Raw genomic sequence first — 21478 nt, 5'->3', positions numbered from 1 at the left:
AGATTCAAGCAAAGCAAAAGGCAAACAACACTAATAAGAGACTGAAAAAGTTACAGAATTCTGAACTCCTAATGTGGCAGAAGTAAGTGAAAATCAATGTAGTTATTCCTTTATTAAAAGTCTAAATGTGATACTATGCTTGTGATTAAATAATCACAGACTAATGATTTGTATGAGGTGGGGAGAAAATGGTCTGTCTGTGTACATGATGATAGCAAGAGCTTTACTTAAGAAATTAAGAACTTAGAGGGCCGCCTGGGTGGCTCGGTTGAGCGTCCAGCTTCGGCTCAGGTCATGATCTCACGGTTCGTGGCTTTGAGCCCCGTGTCAGGGTCTATGCTGACAGCTAGCTCAGAGGCTGGAGCCTGCTTCGGATTCTGTATCTCCCTCTCTCTCTGACCCTCCCCTGCTCGCGCTGTCTCTCAAAAATAAATGAAAAACATAAAAAAATTTTTTTAAAGAAATTAAGACTTAGTGGGGTGCCTGGGTGGCTCAGTGGGTTGAATATCTGATTCTTGACTTCAGCTCAGGTCATGATCCTAGAGTCATGGGATGGAGCCCTGCATCCATGCTCAGCTCAGAGCCTGCTTAAGACTGACTCGCTTGCTTGCTTGCTTGCTTGCTTTCTTTCTTTCTCTCTCTCTCTCTCTCTTTCTTTCTTTCTTTCCTTCTTTCTTTCTTTCTCTCCTTCTGCCCTTCTCCCCTACTCACCTTCTCTCTTGCTCTCTAAAATAAAAGAAAAAAGAAATTAAGAACTTAGAAAAAAAGCAATGTAAAAATGAAAAACTAAAAAAAAAAAAAAGAACAAACAGAAAAGTATGTGCAAAAGAAAAGGTTAATGAATAAGCAACAAACTAACTTCATGTTCAGCTGATCTTCACAATAATGTTGCTGTTTGGGGACAGAAATAACCTCATATTATAGGTTCTCTGGGGTCATGGAGGGACTGGTACTATAAATTACCATGTACTCCATTGAGTTAGTCCCACAGTGAAACTCAATCTCTGCCCTCCCCTCTCTCAGAAGGTCCAACTTAAACCCTTTCTCATCCCCTCAAAAGAGAAGTTTGGCCCTGTGATTAAGAAAAAAGCAGCCAGAGTACATCAAATTTGGGTAGGAGTACCGGAAGCAGTTATAGCTATGCAGTTGTAGGTTACATAACCTTGCTGAGCCTCAGTGTCCTTATCTGAAAAATGGGACTACTAACAGTACCTATCTCAGGGTCTGTGTGAGCATTCAGTGTGAAAATGGGCCCTAGGAATAAAGGTCTCCCAACACTAAGTGGCAGCAGGCAGAGCCTAATCCAGTTGTCCATTTTATGGATAAATCTAGAGATGTTAAGATCTAGCTCTGGGTCACATTTCATTTCAAAGCCTGAATTAGCCTAAATCCTGATTCCTAATTGAGCACTTTTTGCACTAAACACAGTTTCTGCTCCCACAGAGCTTTGCAAGTATTTTCCCACATTGATTTTGCCCTTTTCTGAACAGCAACTAAATTTTCAGCCAGGATTACCAGGATAGCAAATGGACACTCTCAAATGATAAATGTGTTCCTTCCACTATATAGTAAGTTCCCTGAAGTGACAGAAGAGGTTTCAAATGTCTTCTCTCTGTCCAAAGGTGTCTGCTCAAGTGCTGGGCACATAATACTGTTAACTGATTGATAGAGTGGTTTCTTTAGGAAGAGGTTTTACTCCGAGTAAAATGTTACTTGTAAGCAAGCTGCTGACCAGCTGTTCAGGACTGCAGAAAATCAGACCAGAAGAAATGGGTTTTGAACATGCCCAAAGAGACGCATAAAAAATTAACTGCAAGGCAATTTAAACACAGGATAATGGGTCAAAGAAAGCCTAGGGTTCTCTCCTCATGTAAGTGTTTTAAAAATAGCTTATTTTTAGATAAAATAGGATGACACTGGCCATTGGTTCCTAAAATGTAGTCCATAAACCTCAAATGTTGTAGAGTTACTCCAAAGAATCTGCAAATCGATTTCCCACATCAAACTTTGTAGAGTAAATAAATAATGTCTTGTACCTCTCTACAGCATTTCCCCCCAAATGCATGTGCAGTCCGTTTTGATTTAATAAAACACAAATTCTTTAAGGGCCTTGTGGATTTGGTTGTAACTTCTGTCCATTACATATATTTTTTGATCAATGAAACAGTGGCCAACATTCATTGGGTATTTACGGTGCAGCAAGCACAGTGCTAACCATGTTATAAAAAATTATGCTGTTCACCTCTTATTACCACGCAGAAGGGAGGCACAATTGTTATCCCCATTTTACACATAAGAAACAGATTTTTAAAGTTTAAGTAACTCATCCTTTGGTTTTCCTGGTAGTAAATAATGGAGCTGGAATGGGACTCCAAAGTTTGTGGTTCTACCCATTGTCAGGCCACTATCTAAATGATGGGTGTAAAACATTATACCTATTTTCATCCATGTAGGAGGTGGGTGTTTATCCATGAATTTTGATGTTTAAATTCTCATATCTGCAAAGGCTGGTAACAGCACAAAAAGGAAGTTAAAAGCAGCTCCAGGATTATTAGTTCTGTGACTCTAGGCAAGCCAGGTGCTTAGAACTGAGGAATTCAATTGGTTGACACCAAGTCATTGAGACAGCTCCAAGCAAGAAATTCTATCATTCTATAATTCAGATCAGTGTTTCCCAAAATAGATGCTGCACAACTCCGGTCCCAAGGGATGCTCTACAGAAAAAGATTTCCATAGTCCACCGGTTTGAGAAATGCCAAAAGAATGATTCATAGACAAAAGAGAATATCTTCTTTTGAAAGTCTACAATTAAGCTTTCACATATTAGAAGCCCTGAGAAGTCCTGCAGAGCACTGGCTTACACAAAATTAAACATGTTCTCTTCTTGTAACACTTCTCAACAAGGAAGACCTTTTCATTTTGTGGAGCCCAGAGTACCCTAAAAATACTTGGGCATCAATCCTCTCTGTACATAACTATTTCACGGAACTAGTTTCACAGGCCATTCATAGGTTATAACCTAATTTTGGCAGTGAAAGCATTTCTGTATTAATGGGGTATGCTATAAAAGGTGACCTTTAGAATCTTCCCCAAACTATCATTCTATAGTGGTGTTGGCCTCCAGAAAGATACTTAGTCTAAAGGTATATTTATCTAAGAACCATATAGCCCTGTAATTTTTTTCTCTTCAAGCATGGAGTAAAATTTTTATGACATTCTGAAGATTATGTTCTTTTATTCTTCAAAATCGAGTCTAATGATTCCCAAACTTTATCATCATCAGCATCTGGAGAGTGTTAACATAAGGATTGCTAAGTCCACCTCAGAATTTCTTTCAGTAGATCAGGAATGAGGCTGAAGAATTTACAGGACTAACAGGTCCCCAGGTGGTGCTGATGTCACCGGGCTGGGGACTGCACCACTCATCTAACCTCTTCTATTAGATGCAGACCTTGAAGTAGAACATGATTTGGTCTCTGCTTCCATCATCACGAGCTGTCACCTTTCCTCATGTTTCTGTAAGTTTGACGCTTGAGTATTTGGCCAAATGTCTATGGTATTTTCTTTGTACTTCATATTTTCCACTTGCAAGTTTCAAAAGCTTCAGGAATCAAAGATGAAGAAAGGAGCTAGGAAAATAGTGTCTTTGGTCAAGCTTTAATAAAAGAAGATATTAATATATTTAAGAGTGAAATCTCTTACTTCTCATTTAATTATATGGATTAAATTTCAGTAGAGTTAACTTTGTCTCATCTACTTGGAGGAATGACTAAGAAGTATTTTGTAAATGTAGATATGTTTTACATCACTGACACTTGGGCTGGGGATCTGTTCACTGGAAACTACAGACCTTTATTTCTAGACCTTTAATTTCTATAATAGAAATTTTTATGATGCTGAAGAAGCTTTAGAGGCAAGCTTTGAAATAATGGTGATTGTAAGTATAGCTACAGAATCACAAAATTGGCACTGCCTGGCATAATAGATGTGTGCCTTGAAAATTGCAAGTCAAATAATTGTCAGTTGGATCCTATTTACATATTTATATATTCTAATTTTAGACATGCCCGACTGACACTGTTTTCTAACTCTTCAGTGTGAGGTTTCTGATTCATTTGCCCTCTCCAACTCTACTTACCTGTCAAGAAAGAAAGGACAGAAACCAATTCTTACTGCACATCTTCTAAAGGCTACCTCATTTCATCTATATCAAACCTTTGATGAGGAATTGATCCCAAGAAATGTCGAGGCCGAGAAGGGGTCCAGTCACATGGTTAACTGGCAGCACTAGGACCTACGCCAGAGAGACTAATCCAGAGTCCCTGCTCTCTTCACCGTCCATTACCAACTGCTCTGCTTCAAATCCCTAGTGACCCTTTGATGGCAAAGGGGAGCCCCCCGCCCCCTTAAAGGACAACTGTAAGGGAGAATTATTTGATGTTGGGATGAATTACCCACAATCCAGAAACCTTAAAATGATCATTTTCACATATGTGTCACTTTAGAAGTAAAAACACCAAAAATTGAAATTAAGGGAAAGCGTCAGGGAGGGTGCTAACTAATGGATACAATTAAATCAAAATGTCTTTCTCAGAAGGATAAAAAAAGTTACAGCTTTACAGACTGTTGTTTAATAAGCCCAGCAAACAACCCAAGGGTGTAGTAAAAAAAGGTATAATTTAAAGGTTCTCCATGAGTACCTTTACATTCACCTGAGGCTTAAGAAGGCACATGCAGAGTTAGCCAGAGTGAGGCAGACTGACCACTGAGCACTGCAGTGGTTATAGAAAACAGCTCATGGCAGGGTTCTTGGTGAAAGGGAAAACATCCCATCTACCCTGGCTCGGAAACTACCCAGGCTCTGAAACCCTGTGTAAACAAAGTTCTCCCAAGTAAGCGGAGCTCTGCCCACAGAGCATTTTTTAGGGCTTTAGTACATGTGTAAGCCGAGTTCCCCACTATTATCCACACTATATCAGGAAGGATTTTATGAATTGTGACCTTAGGTTTTTAAAGGAGCCCACAGAAGTTGACAATGACCTAAACTACCTGTGAATGTCATCCTTTCAGCAAAAAGAATGTTACTGATGAATCCAGGCTGCTCTCCAGCTCTGAAATCAGGCACAAAATTGCCAGTTTTAATAGTTACTGGGGCGTGAGAGACACCACAATTGGGCCATTCACGGTACCACTGGGAAACTGTTTGTAAGAAATAAACAAGGTTTGTGAATAGAGCTCTACTACTCTGGGATCTGCTGGTTTTCACTGGTTGATTTTCTAGATTATCTCGGTAACTTTATGTCAACAGAAACCTAGCTTCTTATGGGCAAACTTAAATGCCACTGTTCTACACAGAATGGTACACCAACTATTTCCTCATTTGGTGTTGGGATTTGGAATTCTAGATCAGAAACACAGACCAACATTTACAACATTTACATTAACAAGCGACAAATGAACATTTATTGGCTACCTAATCCTATGGGGGATGCTAATGATACAAAGAAAAGGCATGGCTTGTTCCTTCAAACATCTCAGTCTAATCTACAAAATATACATGAAATGCACGTGACACTATAAAGGGACAGATGTTATAAGCATCGTGGAGACAGAAGGTAGGAGCCTAGTGCATCACGCTTCACAGGGGTGACGTTTCAATTCGGTATAAACTGATGACTAAGAATTTGCCTGGAGGAAAAAGGGTGATAGAAATCATTCTTTAGGCAGAGAGAACATCATTTACAGAGATGCGGCATTGAGATAGGTTGTGGCCTGCCAGGGCTTTAGAAGTTCTGTGTGGTTGCAGCCTAGAGTTTGAGGAAATGATGGAAGAAGCAGCAGAAAAGTCTAGATCTTCTTAGCAAGGGCAAGGGTGTGAAGTGATCATGGGAACCCAAGGCAGGTCTGCAGGGCTGCCGAGGCATAAATTCACTGGGATGGGGGAGGGTGAGTGGGATGAACTCCCAAGGGGAGGACTACCAAGTATCCAATCCAGGATGTGAGGGCGATCTGGCTGCGACATCTGTCACCCCATTGATCGCCAGGGTTGATTCGGCTGATCTGGCTGGCTAGGCGAGTGTCCCCTTCCTCCCTCACCGCTCCATGTGCGTCCCTCCCGAAGCTGGGCGCTCGGTAGAAGAGGACGACCATCCCCGATAGAGAAGGACCGTTCTTCGGTCAAGGGTATACGAGTAGCTGCGCTCCCCTGCTGGAACCTCCAAACAAGCTCCCAGGTATCCAATCCAAGCACATCGAGACAAGCATTTGCAGACGGAAAGTCCAAGCTTAGCGATGAACTGTACCAGCTTAAGCCATAATTTCTGGCGAGTCGCTGTTACTGTTTCTCTCACAGCTCAGGAGAGAAAGAAAGCCATCTCCTTTCCTTTTGAAAGGATGCTGTTCATGGAAGGATACTATTCTCCACACACTGGCCGTCGTTCCCCCTCACCAGCCAAACCGCACCTCTCCGTGCATCCCCCACACTGCTGCCAGCGTCGTCTTCCTAAAACACAGCTTAACACCTGGCTTCTCAGTGGCTATAGAATCTGAAACTCAAGTTCTTCAGCAGCCTTAGCTTTTCCTCATACAACATACCTTTCCACACTTCTGTGCTTTTGCTCAGATGGGATGACATGTCTTTTCCTGCTGTTCTCATCTGTCAAGATGCTGTTTTTTCTATCAGAGTCCAGCATAAGGACCACCTCCTCAATGAAGCCTCCTTTAATTATTTTCATCATGATTCTTCCTTCCTTTTTGACCCATATCATCTTGCTGTTCCAACTAAGCACCAGTTTACTCTGCCTTATCTTTTAGTTGGTCGTTGGGAAGTTTCTTTGGAGTGGGCATCTTGACTTGAGAGAAGAAAAAGAAAAATAGATACAGTGACTCCTAGACCAGGGTTCAGTATTCAAAGGCAGGTCAGCAATAAATGAGACACAGTTAGAGGTAAGGGGGAAGACTGCATTTTCCAAAGCTGGGCTACAAAAATATTTTCCAAGCTCTTCTACAAAGTGGCCTCTCATCAAGAAAGAGAGCCCAGGAGTGTTTGGGTGGCTCAGTCAGTTAAGCATTTGACTCTTGATTTTGGCTCAGGTCATGATCTCAAGGTTCATGAGATTGAGCTTAGTGTCGGGGTCAGTGCTAACAGTGCGGAGCCTGCTTGGGATTCTCTCTCTCCCTCTATCTCTGCCCCTCCCCACTCATAATCTCCCTCTCTCAAAAATAAATAAACATTTTTTAAAATTATAAAAAATATATTTTAAAAAAGGGAGCCCATTTCCCTGTCCTTGAATCTGGGATGGCCTTATGACTCACTTGCACCCAACAAAATGCTGCAGAGGTAATGCTTCTGAGGTTAGGCCAGATATAGTCATGCAGCTTCCTCCTAGTTTTTTCGGGATGCTTGCTCAACCTCCATGTAAGACGTCCAACCACCCTGAGAAGTGAAAACACCCCATGTACAATCCCGTACTTCCACCCATTCCCATCACGGGGCCAGGCATATAAGTAAAGTCCTCTTAGACCCTCTCAGCCAGCCCACCTGCCAGCTGAGTACCAATGAATAACTTCAGCCATCTCAGCAGGGGCAGAAAAATCTTCCAGCTAAGTCCTGTCCAAATTCCTGACTCACAGAATCTGAAACATAATTTAATGAAAACTGGGGGGTTTTTGTTTGTTTTTAAGTTTTTCTTTTAGTTCCAGTTAGTTAACATACAGTGTAATATTAGTTTCAGGTGTAATGGGAACTGTTTTAAGTTACTAAATTTTAGAGCCATTTAGTACATAGTAATAAAAATAGAAAAGCCAGGGAATGAATCCTGACACACCTTTTATTCCTAAAGCTGGTAAGTCTCCTGAAAGAGTGATAATCACTGGCCAATTCAAGGTGAAAGCTTCTAGGGGCTCCTGGAAACATTTAGGGTGCTTGGTGAGAACCACTGAGTGATGTGGGTCCCTCCACTGAACATGAGGCCAGAAGCCACTGGGAGCCCAGAGGCTACTAGCAAAGGGCTGTGTTGCTTATCTGACCAGGAGAAGGTATCTCATCAAGGCCTGCAGAAGCTCACTACACTTTATTGAAACCCAAATTGAAAGGTGGAGGCATGAGAGGATTCTTTCCTTGGCAGACAATAGAGACTAGATGCTTGATAAAGACACGTTGCCCGATTTGACCGAATCCAGGGCCTGGCAGCAGTACTGGCGGCGCTGTTTTACTGAGAGGCAACAGGCAACTGAAGCATCACAGGTCTCCATAATGGCCTATCATTGGAAATGTGATACAGATCTGGGCTCCCTTTTTGAGACATCTGAGTCCGAGGCTCGCAGGTTGGAGAGCCAGGACCAGCCTGCTGGACTCTTTGTGAAGGGATGTTCTGAAGATTCTGGCTGAGATTTGTATGTCCTGTCTTCATCATGTAACCCAGGTCTCTGTGCCTCTACCACAAGCATCTTCACTTGAAGGTTACACTTGTTGCACACACAGTACTTCTATTTCTCTTCCCACCATTCTGTGGAACTCATTCGCTAAGTGTTAACACCCACAGATTCCCCCTGTTTAAAATAGTTTTCAACCATTATTCTGGGCACTAAATGAAACCATTCCTCTTTTCTGAGCTTACAATAGCTTCTTTTTCCTACAGACCATATTTAAGATCTCTCACACTGATTTAAGCCTATTAATCCCTGAAGGAGAGGCCAAGTCCAGTCCAATGCACAGGCCCTCACAGTTATCCTGAATGGGAAACAGTGGGAGTTCGGATCTCTGAAGCAGTTTTCTTCTACTAGGAGATCAGAATCATGTCTTATATTTTCAGAAGACCTATCATACTCTTATTCAAGGGATATTTTTGAAGTCATAATTCTGAATGAGAATGTGTTTTAAGCTAGGCTTTTACAAAAGTCAGATTTTGTGGTGGCTTTCAAATAGCTGGAAATTTTATTAGCCAAATATCATATTTTTATTAAATCAACAACAAATTATATAGTTTTCAGGATCATAACTGTATTTCCCTGACACAAATTTTAGAAATCCCAGTTTCTTGGAGAAATCTCAACTTTCTTCTTCTTTTTTTTTTAGAATAATGTCAGAAATTCATTAACTGCAACTAAAATGTTAGACAAAAGGGCCTTTCACTCATGGATTTGGGCTAAGAAAGCCTGGAATCAAAACAACATGGAGAAATTGGGTTTAGGGCCAGACAGAATCCATTGTTTTCAGGTCAGTTTTGGTTTGGGGAGCCTAATGAAGACTGCTCTCTCAACAAGGGCTGGGATTGGTGTATTGTCAGTCGTCATTAATCACTGGAGTACCCCAAATTGCCTATCTTGAGTCAAGACATTGTTTTCACATGCATTTTTCAATATTCTTGACTAATGGCATACATGTTAGTCTATTAACAGACTAATGTATGTTGATTAACATGGACATTTATTACATTATAGTATATTACATGTACTATTTAACTAGTTAAATAGTTAAGAGGGATGGCTAAATCACTTTTAAAATGTGATATTATGGGGCACCTGGCTGGCTCTGTTGGTTAAGGATCTGACTTCAGTTCAGGTCATGATCTCATGGTTTGTGGGTTTGAGCCCCATGTGAGGCTCCATGCTGTGTGGAGTCTGCTGAGGATTCTCTCTCTCTTTCTCTGTCTCTGCCCGTCCCCTGCTCGTTTTCTCTCTCTCTCTCTTTTCTTTCTCTCAATAAATAAAAGCCTAAACATATTTTTTAAATAATAAAATGTGATATTATCCTTATTTATGCAGTCACATGAAGCTAAATTTGAAAAATCAAGCAGTGCATTTTTCAGTGGTTTATCTGCGTCCTTGTACCAGAAATTCCTTGCGGGCAACCTCTGGGTATGATTCATCTCTGAATGTATCTTGGTGCCTGGCAGAGTGCCTTGCACATTAGAGTGAAGTAGATAGTTTTGAAATGAATAAAAAGAAGCCTCTTTGAATAGGAAAGGGTGGAACCCACCTGAATGCACAGACTGATTCTTTGACAAAGAATTTAAAAGGTGTAAAAGGAGTGTTTGTACTTACAGTTTGCACGCACCTCCACACATATATTGTCTCTAAACCAAGTGCCAGTAAGCTCATTTCCCTGTTGAGGAAGTTGACCTTTAGAAGGATTATGGGACTCATCCCAAATTTTCTGATTCTCTAGTTTATGAAATTAGAAAACAATTCCACGCCCCCCACCCCCCACCACTGGCACAAATACAATCATCTGTCAAAATTCATTCAAAGAGCTCCAACTGTTTAACCTGTCTTAACCTACCCACCTCATTGTTGTCAAGGCGATATTTACAAGGGAGGGCATTGGACAGCACATCTAAAATTTCAGTTTCTTCACTTGCCGCCAGATATGCCCATGGCCCATTCTCACAGAGCACGAATAGTGGCTGACGAAATCTGATGTGGTTCAACCTACTTACCCAAACTTGTTTTTTTTTTAATTTTTTTAATGCTTGTTTATTTTAGAGAGAAAGAGAAACAGAGTGCGAGGAGGGGAGGGGCAAAGAGAGAGGGAGACACAGAATCTGAAGCAAGCTCCAGGCTCCAAGCTGTTAGCACAGAGCCCAGTGTAGGGCTCGAACCCCTGAACCATGAGATCATGACCTGAGCTGAAGTCAGACGCTTAACCTACTGGGCCATCTAGGCACCCCTCTACTTACCCAATTTGTAGTGCATGCACATAAAACCTGGTGCTTGGCTCTGCAAACACCTAATCATCAGGTGCAGTGTAGGGAGATGATAAAAAAATCAAAGTTAACTTGTAAAACCCAAAGATCTGGTCCAGGAGAAAGCTAAAATTCAGACTTGATCAGAATGCTTAGACTTTCCTTGCAATATTAGGAATATGGCAGTAATGTAAAATTCTCCAAAATCTTAGTTATTTTGACATGTTTTAAAGTATTATTTAAATACACTTTCCAGCATGATCTAAAGGCAGTCAGCTCCGAGGAGAGAAAAATATGCTCCCCATCCTCCCGCCCCCTCAGCTCCACAAGAGAGGTGTGAGTGGCAGGTGGAGGAGAAGGCATGAGCGGGCTGGGGGGTGTGCCTCTCGTGAATCAAAGCCAAGAAATGTTCCTAACTGCTGCTGGTTCTTTGATCTCTTGATCCTATTTTTAGAACTCTTCTGTCCAATATTCTCTGCCCCACTGCCATGACCTTTCATGACACACTTCTCCTTGTGGTTATTTTTGGGATCATATTCCTTTCCCGAAGTATTATACTCCAGTTAGAATTAATGTATGAGGTAGATCAGTACAAGTGCTCGCTTGAAAAAGTACCCAAAGCACACGTTCCCACAGAAGGGTGAGAGAGCTGGTGTGTGAAAGATAGATACATCATCCATATTTTTAGTCATCAAAGCATTCTAGAAGGACGCTTAATGGAGGGGATACTACAACCTCATAAGACAGCATTATCTAGGTGCAGAATCTGAGCACATGGATTTAGAAAATGTGTCTAGCACAGCTAACAGGTTGTGTGTGTGTGTGTGTGTGTGTGTGTGTGTGTGTGTCTTTAAGGGGTAGAGAAAAAGGAGACAATCATAAAGAAAATATAGGATTTATCACCACAGGTTTCTTTTTCAGACTTTACGTCTCCCTAAATCTACAAAGCATATACAAGAGTCAGTGACCACAGTGCGGGAAGGGCAGAGATCAGGTAGGCTTGATCTCTGCTTTGGTTTCCTTCAGAAAACTATTTCTACACAGAATTTTTAAAAGAAGAACAAAAGTTGCCTCACCAGAAATAAGGATGACACATAGATCCAGGAGAAAAATCCTTCCTCAGTGAAGACCGTATTTTTTGTGTTCATCACTATATCTCCTATATCAAATACAGTGTTAAATTGCTACATCAATAAGACAATTTGATATAATAACAGCTAATCTTTATTGAACACTTAGTGTACAGCTTTCTGACAAGCACTGTTCTTCAAGATCTGCATAAAATAAATCATTGAATGCTACAATAAACCTACCAGTATGTGTTTGTATTGTCCCCAATTGAGAGATGAAGACACTTACTTATAAAGAGCCAAGATATCTTGTCCCACATCAAAAGCTCTTAAGTGAGAGGGCCTGAATTCACCACCAGGCACTTTGGGATCTAGAGCTTATGCTTGGAGAGGAAAGAAATGGGTTTTCTGCCTCTGCTACATCCATGAGGAGCTTAAAGAGCTAAACTTAGTATTATGGGCTGAATTGTATCCCCTCAAAATTCACATGTTGATGTCTAACCCTAACTATGCATAAGATGACTATAGATAGAAATATAAAGTGGTGGCTCTCAGCATGGATCCACCACACTGGTAAAGTCTGTGAGCCCGAGTTTAGGCCCTGATGAGCCTAAACCCATAATAAAGCCCTTTGCTTTTGCATGCGTGACTCGGTCTCCCTGGCGGTTTCTGGTTTTGGGGGACGATAAAGAAATCTTGGGTATTACATATGGTGCACGGGCCAGGAATCCTCCCCCCAGAGCTCCTGGGACCCCAACATGTTGGGCCTAATCGCCGGCTGGTGAGTGGACTAATTTTCTTGTCAGTCTGTGTCTAAGTCTTTCTTGTTTGTCTGGTCAGTTCTTTGTGTGCACGGGCCCTTGTGCACAGGGCCTAGGCAGGAGGTGGCCGAAACGACCTCCGTGGGGTCCCAAAGGAGCCAGGCGGACGCGCCGTGTTAAAGCTCGGGGCCATGGGTGTCAAAAGACGTCTCGGACCCACTCTGAATTAGGTGAGTGGGGTCTAGGACCCCACTGGGAGGCCGGAGAGCCGGTTCACCTGCAGGGGGTTTCGCTGGTGGCAGCAGCAAGACTCCATTAGGTCTGTGTCTAAGTCTTGTTTGTCTGTTTATTTCTTTGTATGCACGGGCCCTTGTGCGCGGGGTCTAGGCAGGAGGTGGCCGAAACAACCTCCGTGGGGTCCCAAAGGAGCCAGGTGGACGCGCCGTGTTAAAGCTTGGGACCATGGGTGCCGAGAGACGTCTGGACCCACTATGGAGGAAGGGAGGTAGAGAATAAGTCCTGGTGAAAGGCCGAGGCAAAGTGTAATTCCTCCTTGGTGAGGGGTGACCAAAACAACCCCATTGTGTGAAAGTCCAGAGAGGGATCAGGCCCTCTGGCGTTTGTTGAAGCCCAGGGGGCCAAAGGGGGGCAACTGGAGTTTGACTCCCCTGGTCCAGGGGGTCCCCACTGGTGGCAGCAGTGTGACCCCTTTCAGTATAGGGGAAGATTGGGGCAGGTCTCCTCTTGTCGGATGGACTCCAGAGTATACACAGATGAGGGCAGGTTCCGTGGCTCTGGTGTCAAAACGGCCTGCTGGCAGGGGGAAACTGGGGCTGAAGTAAGTAAGTCTCCTCTTGCCAGGATTCTGGTGGCTCTCTGGAACAGGTCGTACATCGGCGGCACAAGGGAAAGCTGGGTGCCCTTAGCTTAGCCATAGAGCCAACTTGTGTCTGTCTCTTTGTGCGTCTGTTTATGGTGTGGTATGTTTCTCTGTGTGCTTTGTTTGTGTAAGCCCTTCTCGGGAGGGAAACAAACTGTCTGTAATTCCACGGGCAAGCGTTGTTACCTGTTTGCATTCACGGAGATACGAGTGGCAAGTGCGGCATCTGTTGGAGACACAGGTGTAGGTAGGGCACTCACTCGTGCAAGTGGCAAGTGCGGCATCTGTTGGAGACACAGGTGTAGGTAGGGCACTCAGTCGTGTGAGTGGCAAGTGCGGCATCTGTGTGAGATACAGGTGTAGGTAGGGCACTCACTCACGTTTGTGTAAGGTTTGAGAGAGGGTCAAGTCCCGCGGCACTTGCAGGGACCCCAGAGAATGGGAAAAGATTGGGTCCCCCTGTCTGTCTGTTAGAAATCCTGCTGGTGGCAGCAGCAGGGTTTCGTTTCTGTTGGAGAATCTTGTGTATACCTCTCTGTGCATCTGTTTGCTGTGCAACTGTTTGTCTAAGTCCTCCGAGGGAGGGAGGCAAAGTGTGAGTCCTCACCGGGACGAAGGCAAAGGGTAATTATCTGTTTGCTGTGCATCTGGTTAAAAAAGTTAGGTTTTGCTGAAGGATCCCAAAGGCAAATAAGATCAAGTTTTAATGTTTGGGTAAGATCATTACTTAACACCTTTAGTGACACAAGAAAGGGTAAGGGGAGCCTACTCCTTTACCGCCAGACTCTAATGGGGGGTCCTCAGGTGGCTGCTAGATGGCCCACCAATTTGGCTAAGGTTAGTAAGGATTATGAAGGCCATATTGCACTTATACAAATTGGCTGTCATTCTTACTTTTGTAAACCAGGTAGCACCAGATATTAGAAACCCTAAAAGAGACCCTTACCAAATTAACCCTGGAGACTGGCGGAAATTGGGTAAACTCTCCTTCCTTTACACCAAGGAAAGGTATGCCAGGCTTTAGGGGTACAATGGTAACTCAGCTGACCCAGGATTGGGTCAGTTACAAGACAGAGGGGGGAATATAAGGACGCAGGTTTGAGACAATAGAAGGGCACACATTGCCCAAGGCAAGAGGGACCACCCTTGTAATACCCTTACACCCTACTGAGGGTCCTGGGTCTACTCTAAATATTGTAATTGGATAAACCTGTTGTATAATAATGATTGGATCACTATACCTGTGTCACAATTTCCTGTAACTCCCCCTTCCCAAACTCATAAAAGCCCTGCCCCACCTTTGGGGCTCTCAGCATGGATCCACCATGCTGGTAAAGTCTGTGAGCCCAAGTTTGGGCCCTGGTGAGCCTAAACCCATAATAAAGCCCTTTGCTTTTGCATGCGTGAAGAAAAAAAAAGAAATATAAAGTGGTAATTAAAGAGGTAATTAATTTAATATGAGGTCATCAGGGTGAGCCCTAATCCAATATGGGGTCATTATGAGAAGAAATTTGGACAGAGACACATACAAAGTAAAGACCATGTGAAGACTCAGGGAGAAGATGGACATCTACAAGCCAAGGGAAGATGTCTCAGCAGAAACCAACCCTGGGCATACACTCATCTTAGACTTTAGCTTCCAGAATTGTAAGAGCATAAATTTCTGTTGTTTAAACCAACTAATCTGTGACCTTCTGTTACGGCAGTTCTAGCAAACTAATACACTCAGTGTTAAAACTGTAAAATGGGAAACAAGGAAAATGCATTTGGTCCACATAGTCAAAACAAATAAAACCAACCCCAAACAGGGAGGTGACCAGTTACATAACTTCTGTAAATTCACAGTTAGGTAGGAGATGCTGTCAGGACAGTCCTTTAAAAATATTTTTTTAATGTTTATTTTTAAGAGTGAAAAAGATAGAACATGAGCAGGGGAAGGGCAGAGAGAGAGGGAGACACAGAATCCAAAGCAGGCTTCAGGCTCTGAGCTGTCAGCACAGAGCCCATGCAGGACTTGAACACACAAACCGTGAGATCATGAGCCGAAGTTGGACGCTTAACCAGCTGAGCCACCCAGGTGCCCCAGAACAGTCCTTTTGATGGCCCAGACAGCTACATTCTCACAAGATTCCTGATGAATAAAGAGACTGAAAGATGTGACTCCAGTTATAGATTGTGGTGGGTATATAGTTTCTATGTGTGTAGACTTTCTTGCTGTCAAGTATGTCCATTTTGGAGTAACCCATTTATCAGATACCTCATATTTTAAATAGTTTTCGTATCAAGGTGATACTAAAAAAAATGAGAATATAAAAATCTCTCATAATCCCACTATCCACAGATAAATGCTATAAACAGATAATATATGTGATCTTTATTTAATAGTGAGATCTTAATGTAGATAAAATTTTTTTATCCTGGTTTTGTTCAGTTGACACTGTTTTGACAGCTCTTCCCCCAAGTCATTAAATAGTTTGAAAAAAACATGATTCTAATGACTGCATGATATTACTTCCAAGAGATTATAGTATAATTTACTAAACATAATACTCAATGCTGGCAAGGATATTGTGAAGCAGGCATTCTCCTCAACTACTGGGGAAAGTATAAAATGTTATGATCTGCAAAGCAGTTTGACGTTATATATCAATATTATTAGAATTATTCACACCCACTGCTCCAGTAAAGAAAAGTAAAAGAAAAGCATTTATGAGTAAACCATTACCTTCTCAGTGAAGTCATCCTGATCAGCTCCTTTTAAATTGCCTCCTTGACTTTTGATTTTGATTAAAAGAGAGACCTCAGTGACTTCTAGATCATTCAGTACAGACTCCAGTGGAGTCATGTTTTAGTAGAAGGCTATTTATACCTGCTTTCGGAAAACATAAGGTCTTAAATGGGTCAAACTTATCTGCATGTAACTTGACTATTTGCCAAAACAAAGCCTCACTATTCAAAGATAGACAACAAATACAGAAACTGAACAACATAATATTAATAACACAATATTTATAACACTCAGACATGCCAAGGAGGAGGAAAGTGTGATTCAGAATAAGGAGAAAAAAAATAATCATTTGAAACAAGACCTAAAAAGGACAGAGGGGCGCCTGGGTGACTCAGATGGTTGAGCATCTAACTCTTGATTTTAGCTCAGATCATGATCTCACAGTTCGTGAGATCAGGCCCCATGCTGGGCTCTGTGCTGACAGCATGAAGCCTGCTTGGGCTTTTCTCTCCCCCTCTCTCTCTGCCCCTCCCGCACATGCAGGTTTATGCTCTCTCTCTCTCTCCCCCTCTCTCAAAAATAAATAAACTTTAAAAAATGACAGAGGTAATGATGTTAGAAGAGAACATTAAGACAACTATTATAAGGGTGCCTGGGTGGCTCAGTCAGTTGAGTGTCTGACTTCTGCTCAGGTCATGGTCTCGAGTTCTGAGTTTGAGCCCCATGTGGGGATCTGTGCTGTCAACTCAGAGCCTGGAGCTGCTTCAGATTCTGTGTCTTCCTCTCACTCTGCCCTGCCCCCCACTCGAGCTTTCTCTCTCTCTCTCTCTCTCTCTCTCTCTCTCTCTCTCAAAAATAAATAAACATTAAAAAATTTTAGAACAACTATGTACATATTTAAAAGAAAACATAAATATAACGAGAGGTAGAAGGTATTTTTAAAATAACCATTAGAACGTCTGAGAATGAAGAATATAGTGGCTGAAATAAAAATTTCACTGATAGGTTAACAATAAGGCACTGCAGAAGAAGAAAATTAGTGAATTTGAGGGCTAAACAATTTAGAATATATCCAAAATTAAGCACAGAGAGAAAAAAAGACTAAAAAAAGAAAAAAATAAACAGAACCTTAATGACTTTTGGAATAATAGCAAGCAGTCTATTAGCTATAAAACTGAAGTCTCAGGAGAGGAGTTGGAAAACAGGAAAAAAAATCAAGGCATGACAGTGAGAAATTTCCCAAATTTGACAAAAACTATAAACCCACAGATCCAAGAAATTTGATGAATCTCAAGAAGGATAAAAACAACAACAAAAAATAAACAGCACCAAGGCACATGATTACCAAATTGTTGAAAACCAACAATAAAGAGAAAATATGAAAAACAGCCAGAGGAAAAAAACTGATTGCTGGGGGAGGGGGACGCCTGGATGGCCCTGTTGGTTGAGCATAGGAGTCTTAATTTTGGCTCAGATCATGATCTCATGGTTCATGAGTTTGAGCCCATCAGGTTCTCCACCATCAGTGCCGAGGATTGTGTCTTGGGATTGTGTCTCTCCTTCTCTCTGACTCTCCCCTGCTTGTGTGTGCTCTCTCTCTCTCTCTCAAAAATAAATAAACATTAAAAATTAAAAAAAAAAAGACCGATTACCTAGGGAGCAACAAAAGTAAGAATGACAGCTGACTTCTTTTCAAGAAACATGCAAGCCAAAAGCCAATGGAATAAGATCTTTAAAGTGCCAAAGAGGGAGGGGATGCCTGTTAATCTATAATTCCAAATCCAGCAAAAATATTTTTCAAACATTAAGGCAAAATAAAAACTGTTTTAGATAAACATAAGCATAAAGAACTTATCATCAACATACCTCAGTCACAAAATTACATTTAAGGAAGTTTCTTCGGCAAAAGGAAAATCATACCAAATGGAAATCTGGATCTACACAAAGGAATGAGTGTCGGAAATGATAAATCTGTGAGTAAATATGAAATACCGTTCTTCTTCTTTTAAAATTTCTTTAAAAGACACTGGATTGAAGCAAAGAATTAGAAGGCATTGTGGAACTTAAAACATATATAGACATAAAACATATACAATAGCACAAAGATCAGAAAGGGATATGGAAATATACTGTTGTAAGGTTCTTATATTATGCATGAAGAACCTTATTTGAAGAAAGACTGTGGTAAGTTTAATAATATATGTTGCAAACCTTAGAGCAAGCAATTAAAAAAATGAATAGCACTAGAATGATTTTTACTTTAGAACTATACAGAAAAGGTTAAAAAGAATAAGTCTTTTTAAAAACTATTTATTTTAATTTATTTTAGAGAGAAACAGAGAAAGCACAGGTCAGGGAGAGAAGAGGAAGGGAGAGGAGGAGGAAGAGAGAGAGAGAACCCCAAGAAGGCTCCATGCTCAGTGCAGAGCCCCATGTGGGACTTAATTCCATGACCCTGACACCACAACCTGAGTCAAAATCAAGAGTTGGATGCTCAGCTGACTGAGTCACCCAGGTGCCCCAAGTCTTTGTTAAAAACAAATTTTTTTTTTCTTTGAGAGAATGCATGAGCAGGAGAGGGACAGAGGGAGAGAGAATCTTCAGCAGCTCCACACCTAGTGCAGCGCCCCTGGACAGCTGGGTCATGAGATCATGACCTGAGCTAAAATAAAGAGTAGGATGATTAACTGACTAAGCCACCCACATGCTCCTAAAAAGAGTAAGTTTTAACTCCCCTGGAGGAAAAAAAAAAATCAATTCTGACTTTTAGAAAATTGTTCATAAAAATCTTGTCAAACTCCTACCCACATAATACTTTAATTTGCTTCTCAATATTAGCTTATAAACATTCTTTTGTCTATTGCTTTTGTATCTTTCAGTGGAAATTTTTAAAAAATGAGCATCTTGAACATAAAACCAACTGACATTTAAAAAAATATATGTTCTTTGTGCAATAAAATCTGTATTATGCTGTTCTGTATGAGGTATTATTTTGCTTTTCTTCATACAACCTTAACAAAAAGATAATGTGACTCTACTTCAGGGAACGTATCATTGTCATTTATATGTAGACTCTAGCGGTTGACTGCCTCAGCTCCAAAGTCAGCTTTACCAGTTACTAGACTAGTGCCCTTGAGCATTTTTGTATCTCAGTTTCCTGGAGAAAATAGTGCCTATCTTATGAAGTTGTTACAAAGACCAAATGACTTTTAATATATTGAAAGCACTTATAAAAATACCAGGAGTGGGGCACGTGGGTGGTTCAGTCAGTTAAGTGTCTGACTCTTGATTTTGGCTCAGGTCAGACTCTCACTGCCTTGAAATGGAGCCCGTGTAGGACTCTCCGCCGGGCATGGAGCTGGCCTAAGGTTCTTGCTCTCCCTCGCCCTCTGCCTCTCTCCGGCTTGCTTGTGTGTGAGTGCAGGCGCTCGAGTGCTAGTGCACTGTCTCTCCCTCTCTCTCTTAAAAAAAGAAAAGAAAAAGAAAAATACCAGGAATATAGCACTGCAAGAGTGCTATTATTACTCCTGAAAATTAGTAAAATATGGATAAAGAACTAATATATAAAGAGATAATAAATATAGGAGATGTTGTAAAGAAAACTACTTGAGAACCAGGAGAGCAAGTTTTAGTTCTACCCTATCATTATTTATGTGGCCATAGACATATTGCTAAACTTCTTTGGGACTTATTCACTTGTTTAGTCCTTCCTTTGTATTTCCTGTTGTCTTCTCTTGAACAAATGTTTACTGAAAACTTAGTACCCTACACTGTGTTAAGTACCAGGGTAGTTGTTCTCTCAAGGTTCTTATGGGGGATAAAGTCACATAAACAGACAATTAAAATAGTGTAACATATTAAGTATGATGACAAAGATCACAGAACTTCCTTCCACTTCAGAAAGGCCTGGATCCATGGGCACGTGGATTAAACACTGATTATCACCCTAAGGAAAGTTCATTTACAATGTAGACCTGTATGAGTCCTGTTCTAATTTGGACTATGGCTCCGTCTTTGATAATATTAGCTCATGGAATTAAACTTTATTAGAGATTGGATGAGTATTGAGGGATTCCTTTCTGGATTTCCTTTAAAAAGAAGTTGTAAATGGAATCAAGGGTCAGCCTATTTGACAGCATTTCTTCTAATCCCTCCAAATAATGAAGATTTAATTGACTACACATTTTAATCTTCAGGCAGGAAGCTACTTCTAAGATAAGATCACAGCAGTTAATTCCTACAATTTCCAGTTTGAATCTTTTTAATCTCTAATAATCGCTTTGATTCAGGATGAAACAGAGGCCAAAAAATATAAAATGACTTTATTTCTTTTTTTTTAAAAAAGTCAATATGAGAAGTTTTAAAGCAATAATTTCATTGTATTCAATCATATTTAAGAAAAGATAAATCGGGAGTTGATTTAGAAACTATCATAAATACTTGAGGACATCTAAAGATAAACTTATAGTACAGATTATTTTAACTGTTTTCCACAAAGATCAGTTAATTACCTTTGTTTTATCTAAAATATACTTTAATCAAAAGAAGAACAGGGTGGGGAGGGGCGCCTGGCTGACTCAGAGAGCTAAGCATCCAACTTCGGCTCAGGCCATGATCTCAAAGTTCATGAGTTTGAGCCCTGCATTAAGCTCTGTGCAGATAGCTCAAAGCCTGGAGCCTGTGGCTTTGGATTCTGTATCTCCCTTTCTCTCTGCCCCTTCCCTGCTTGTGAGCTCTCTCTCTCTCTTTCTCAATATAAATAAACATTAAAAAAAAAAAGCGGGTGGGAGGATGGGTGAAAACAGGTGTGGGGATTAAAGAGACACTATTAGCACTGAACAATGTATAAGATGGTGAATCACTATATTTGTATACTTGAATCTAATGTAACACTGTGTATTAACTATACTGGAATTAAAATTAAAAGCTTATGGGGTGTAGGGTGGCTCAGTTGGTTAAGCATATGACTTAGGCTCAGTTCATGATCACTTGTGCATTCAAGCCCCCCACTGGGCTCTGTGCTGATAGCTAAGAGCCTGGAGCCTGCTTGGGACTCTGTGTCTCCCTCTCTCTCTCTGCCCTTCTCCCGCTTTTGCTCTGTCTCTTTCTGTCTCAAAAATAAATAATATTAAATAAAATTAAAATAAAAAACTTAATAATTAAAACAATTTTTAAATTATTTTTCAATAATCCTGAATAAATTTTTTTGTGTGCAGTTAGTATTTTATGGAAGAGTATTAGATGCACCTGAAGATACTTGTTTCTTTTTTTTTTTTTTGAAATTTTATTTTATTTTATTTTTTTTACTTTATAAAGTTTCATATTTTTTAACATATGCAATTATTTTCCATCAC

General features: G+C 40.9%; 1 long non-coding RNA gene across 1 annotated transcript in view; it reads right to left on the bottom strand.

The window, feature by feature from the left end:
* Positions 1–6159: 6159 nt before the first annotated feature.
* LOC115299559 overlaps positions 6160–21478 on the bottom strand; it is a 30132-nt gene continuing 14813 nt past the window's right edge. Inside the window, exons 2-3 of the long non-coding RNA XR_003912238.1 lie at positions 13583–13680; positions 6160–6851 (exon numbers count right to left, since the gene is read on the bottom strand). This is a non-coding gene — a long non-coding RNA (uncharacterized LOC115299559). The remainder of the gene's footprint in view (positions 6852–13582; positions 13681–21478) is intronic.

Source organism: Suricata suricatta, chromosome 8, assembly GCF_006229205.1.
Source record: "Suricata suricatta isolate VVHF042 chromosome 8, meerkat_22Aug2017_6uvM2_HiC, whole genome shotgun sequence".
Taxonomy (NCBI): Eukaryota; Metazoa; Chordata; class Mammalia; order Carnivora; family Herpestidae; genus Suricata; species Suricata suricatta.
Note: the sequence above shows the minus strand (reverse complement) of the source record. Positions and strands in the feature narration are given on the sequence as shown.